This window comes from Mytilus edulis, chromosome 14, assembly GCF_963676685.1.
Source record: "Mytilus edulis chromosome 14, xbMytEdul2.2, whole genome shotgun sequence".
In the NCBI taxonomy this organism is placed as follows: Eukaryota; Metazoa; Mollusca; class Bivalvia; order Mytilida; family Mytilidae; genus Mytilus; species Mytilus edulis.
In genome coordinates this window covers 13,608,567-13,614,942 of record NC_092357.1, presented here as the reverse complement: position 1 = coordinate 13,614,942, position 6,376 = coordinate 13,608,567, and positions in this window count along the sequence as shown.

The window sequence follows — 6,376 nt, the reverse complement described above, 5'->3', positions numbered from 1 at the left end:
TTTGTGTCACTAAAATCTAATGTTTCAAACAAGTTTTTAATTTTTCTTTATTTGAAAGTTAGATATGATGAAGACGAAGAAAAAGAGTTTCCAGAATTGTTGTTTAGCAAAGTGGAGAAAAGAAGATTTCCAAAATCACATAACTATACAAAAAATCTGATATTTGGACAGTAATATGTTACAGTTACATTTGTAAGTTGGCATATGTCTGGACATTTCATGTTTCTAGACATATATTTCACTTGTCGTTACCTTGGATAAAAACCACATAGATTATAGTTTGAAAATATAAGATATAAATCTTAATAAGCATATGTTTGACCTCTTCCTGTCATACCGCGGTTGTCAAAAAACGAGAATTACATATAATGTATGTAGGATGGCAGGTTGAGGAATATTTAATGCACAACGAGCTTTTACTTTAGTACTCAAAACTAAAATCAAAATATACTTGTTAGAATGGAAGTTATTCGTGAATGTGTTTTCATGTTTGTTCGGTTTTTTTGGTTTTTTTGGTTTTTGTTTTTTTTTGTTTTTGTTATCTTAAATGTACTTTAGTCATTCTAATCATTCTTAGCAATTACTCTGCCTCTGCCTTATCATGTACGCCCTTTGATTGTATTGCTCATATTAAGGGCACCATGATTAGTTAATTAAATTAACTTATCTTATTCGTTTCTGCATTTTTTGTAATTTATTGTGTTTTTTTTTATCTGTTATTCTTTTTATCAATTAGTCTCCATTCGTGTTATTGTTTTGCATATTGTAACCTTTGTTTTCCTTATTATTTTCCATTCTTCATATTTTTGCTTATTAATCTCCGACATAAAGAGGCTGAAGATAACAAAGGTATACTAAGGCTCATAGGTCGATAACAAAGGTATACTAAGGCTCATATGTCGATAACAAAAGTATACTAAGGCTTATAGGTCGATAACAAAAGTATAATAAGGCTAATAGGTCGATAACAAAGGTATAATAAGGCTCATAGGTCGATAACAAAGGTATACTAAGACTCATAGGTCGATAACAAAGGTATAATAAGACTCACAAGTCGATAACAAAGGTATACTGATACTCATAGGTCGATAACAAAGGTATAATGATACTCATAAGTCGATAACAAAGGTATACTGATACTCATAAGTCGATAACAAAGGTATACTGATACTTATAGGTCGATAACAGAGGTATACTGAGATTCATAAGTCGATATCAAAGGTATACTGAGACTCATAAGTCGATAACAAAGGTATACTAAGACTCATAAGTCGATAACAATGGTATACTAACTTTAAAGACTCATAAGTCGATAACAAAGGTATACTGAGACTCATAAATCGATAACAAAGGTATAATAAGACTCATAAGTCGATAACAAAGGTATACTAAGACTCATAAGTCGATAACAATGGTATACTAACTTTAAAGACTCATAAGTCGATAACAAAGGTAAACTGATACCTCATAAGTCAATAACAAAGGTATAATAAGACTCATAAGTCGATAACAAGGTATAATAAGACTCATACGTCAATAACAAACTGAAAATGCCATGTAAAAAAACAAAACACGATGAGATTAAGGACAAAAACAACAGAGAAAACACAAACTTAAGCTAAAGCCGGTGTTGATAGCAGATGTTCTAAATGAAATAATAAATTGTTGCTCTACATTTGACAACGTTCGTGATGTTTATTGAAGTAAATATTTAGTGGTAAATCTCGTTCATGATGTCACATTCACAGGAAATACTAATGCGATTTTGTTTACGAGAATTGAGGAATATCCATAGTGATTGATAAAGTGAACCTTTTCACGATGGCGTTTTGGCATTTCTAAAGATATGACTTCAACTTTACTACATAAAAACATCGGCTTAATAGCTTTCTTGTAAGTAGTTTGAAGAAAAAAGTACCAATATAAAAACCTTTCAAAGACATAAGAAGATAACACATAGGACGTAGGGATTTGAAAGTACGCATGCCAATTAGTATAGCTCATTTAAAAAAGGCACAGCATATACAGCATAATTATTCCCGATAGAGGACACAGCCGTGGATACATGTTAGACAACGCAAACAGAAAAGTGAATGGCCGTAGAGAACATAGCCGTGGATACATGTTAGACAACGCAAACAGAAAAGTGAATGGCCGTAGAGAACACAGTCGTGGATACATGTTAGACAACGCAAACATAAAAGTGAATGACCGTAGAGAACATAGCCGTGGATACATGTTAGACAACGCAAACAGAAAAGTGAATGGCCGTAGAGAACATAGCCGTGGATACATGTTAGACAACGCAAACAGAAAAGTGAATGGCCGTAGAGAACACAGCCGTGGATACATGTTAGACAACGCAAACAGAAAAGTGAATGGCCGTAGAGAACATAGCCGTGGATACATGTTAGACAACGCAAACATAAAAGTGAATGACCGTAGAGAACACAGCCGTGGATGCATGTTAGACAACGCAAACAGAAAAGTGAATGGCCGTAGAGAACATAGCCGTGGATACATGTTAGACAAGGCAAACAGAAAAGTGAATGGCCGTAGAGAACATAGCCGTGGATACATGTAAGACAACGCAAACATAAAAGTGAATGACCGTAGAGAACACAGCCGTGGATGCATGTTAGACAACGCAAACAGAAAAGTGAATGGCCGTAGAGAACATAGCCGTGGATACATGTTAGACAAGGCAAACAGAAAAGTGAATGGCCGTAGAGAACACAGCCGTGGATACATGTTAGACAACGCAAACATAAAAGTGAATGGCCGTAGAGAACATAGCCGTGGATACATGTTAGACAACGCAAACAAATATTTAAAGTGAATGGCCGTAGAGAACATAGCCGTGGATACATGTTAGACAACGCAAACAGAAAAGTGAATGGCCGTAGAGAACATAGCCGTGGATACATGTTAGACAACGCAAACAGAAAAGTGAATGGCCGTAGAGAACACAGCCGTGGATACATGTTAGACAACGCAAACATAAAAGTGAATGGCCGTAGAGAACATAGCCGTGGATACATGTTAGACAACGCAAACAAATATTTAAAGTGAATGGCCGTAGAGAACACAGCCGTGGATACATGTTAGACAACGCAAACAAGAAAAGTGAATGGCCGTAGAGAACATAGCCGTGGATACATGTTAGACAACGCAAACAGAAAAATGAATGACCGTAGAGAACACAGCCGTGGATACATGTTAGACAACGCAAACAGAAAAGTGAATGGCCGTAGAGAACATAGCCGTGGATACATGTTAGACAACGCAAACAGAAAAGTGAATGACCGTAGAGAACACAGCCGTGGATACATGTTAGACAACGCAAACAAGAAAAGTGAATGGCCGTAGAGAACATAGCCGTGGATACATGTTAGACAACGCAAACAGAAAAATGAATGGCCGTAGAGAACACAGCCGTGGATACATGTTAGACAACGCAAACAGAAAAGTGAATGGCCGTAGAGAACATAGCCGTGGATACATGTTAGACAAGGCAAACATAAAAGTGAATGGCCGTAGAGAACACAGCCGTGGATACATGTTAGACAACGCAAACAGAAAAGTGAATGGCCTTAGAGAACACAGCTGTGGATACATGTTAGACAACGCAAACAGAAAAGTGAATGACCGTAGAGAACACAGCCGTGGATACATGTTAGACAACGCAAACAGAAAAGTGAATGGCCGTAGAGAACATAGCCGTGGATACATGTTAGACAACGCAAACAAATATTTAAAGTGAATGGCCGTAGAGAACACAGCCGTGGATACATGTTAGACAACGCAAACAAGAAAAGTGAATGGCCGTAGAGAACATAGCCGTGGATACATGTTAGACAACGCAAACAAATATTTAAAGTGAATGGCCGTAGAGAACACAGCCGTAGATACATGTTAGACAACGCAAACAGAAAAGTGAATGGCCGTAGAGAACATAGCCGTGGATACATGTTAGACAACGCAAACAGAAAAGTGAATGACCGTAGAGAACACAGCCGTGGATACATGTTAGACAACGCAAACAGAAAAGTGAATGGCCGTAGAGAACATAGCCGTGGATACATGTTAGACAACGCAAACAGAAAAGTGAATGGCCGTAGAGAACATAGCCGTGGATACATGTTAGACAACGCAAACAAATATTTAAAGTGAATGGCCGTAGAGAACACAGCCGTGGATACATGTTAGACAACGCAAACAGAAAAGTGAATGGCCGTAGAGAACATAGCCGTGGATACATGTTAGACAACGCAAACAGAAAAGTGAATGGCCGTAGAGAACACAGCCGTGGATACATGTTAGACAACGCAAACAGAAAAGTGAATGGCCGTAGAGAACATAGCCGTGGATACATGTTAGACAACGCAAACAGAAAAGTGAATGACCGTAGAGAACACAGCCGTGGATACATGTTAGACAACGCAAACAGAAAAATGAATGACCGTAGAGAACATAGCCGTGGATACATGTTAGACAACGCAAACAAATATTTAAAGTGAATGGCCGTAGAGAACACAGCCGTGGATACATGTTAGACAACGCAAACAGAAAAGTGAATGGCCGTAGAGAACACAGCCGTGGATACATGTTAGACAATGCAAACAGAAAAGTGAATGGCCGTAGAGAACATAGCCGTGGATACATGTTAGACAACGCAAACAGAAAAGTGAATGACCGTAGAGAACACAGCCGTGGATACATGTTAGACAACGCAAACAGAAAAGTGAATGGCCGTAGAGAACATAGCCGTGGATACATGTTAGACAACGCAAACAGAAAAGTGAATGGCCGTAGAGAACACAGCCGTGGATACATGTTAGACAACGCAAACAGAAAAGTGAATGGCCGTAGAGAACATAGCCGTGGATACATGTTAGACAACGCAAACAGAAAAGTGAATGGCCGTAGAGAACACAGCCGTGGATACATGTTAGACAACGCAAACAGAAAAGTGAATGGCCGTAGAGAACATAGCCGTGGATACATGTTAGACAACGCAAACAAATATTTAAAGTGAATGGCCGTAGAGAACACAGCCGTGGATACATGTTAGACAACGCAAACAGAAAAGTGAATGGCCGTAGAGAACATAGCCGTGGATACATGTTAGACAACGCAAACAGAAAAGTGAATGGCCGTAGAGAACATAGCCGTGGATACATGTTAGACAACGCAAACAAATATTTAAAGTGAATGGCCGTAGAGAACACAGCCGTGGATACATGTTAGACAACGCAAACAGAAAAGTGAATGGCCGTAGAGAACATAGCCGTGGATACATGTTAGACAACGCAAACAGAAAAGTGAATGGCCGTAGAGAACACAGCCGTAGATACATGTTAGACAACGCAAACAGAAAAGTGAATGGCCGTAGAGAACATAGCCGTGGATACATGTTAGACAACGCAAACAGAAAAGTGAATGACCGTAGAGAACACAGCCGTGGATACATGTTAGACAACGCAAACAGAAAAATGAATGACCGTAGAGAACATAGCCGTGGATACATGTTAGACAACGCAAACAAATATTTAAAGTGAATGGCCGTAGAGAACACAGCCGTGGATACATGTTAGACAACGCAAACAGAAAAGTGAATGGCCGTAGAGAACACAGCCGTGGATACATGTTAGACAATGCAAACAGAAAAGTGAATGGCCGTAGAGAACATAGCCGTGGATACATAAAATTGAGAAAGGAAATGGTGAATATGTCAAAGCGACAACCACCCGACCATAGAGCAAACAACAGCCGAAGGCAACCAATGGGTCTTCAATGTAGCGAGAATTCCCGCACCCGTAGGTGTCCTTCAGCTGGCCCCTAAAATATGCATAATAGTACAGTGATAATGGACGTCATACTAAACTCCGAATTATACACAAGAAACTAAAATTTAAAATCATACAAGACTAACAAAGGCCAGAGGCTCCTGACTTGGGACAGGCGCAAAATTGCGGCGGGGTTAAACATGTTTATGAGATCTCAACCCTCCCCCTATACCTCTAGCCAATGTAGAAAAGTAAAACAATAACAATACGCACATTAAAATTCAGTTCAAGAGAAGTCCGAGTCTGATGTCAAAAGATGTAACAAAAGAAAATAAATAAAATGACAATAATACATAAATAACAACAGACTACTAGCAGTTAACTGACATGCCAGCTCCAGACCTCAATTAAACTGATTGAAAGATTATGTCTTCATCATATGAATATCAGGTACAATCCCTCCCGTTAGGGGTTTAGTATCATACTATCATAAAATATATGAGAAGAACATAACCCGTGTCATGCCAACAACTGTTTTTTTAGAAATAAATGTGTTTAGTTCCGATGCAAAGACCCTATCAGTGAAT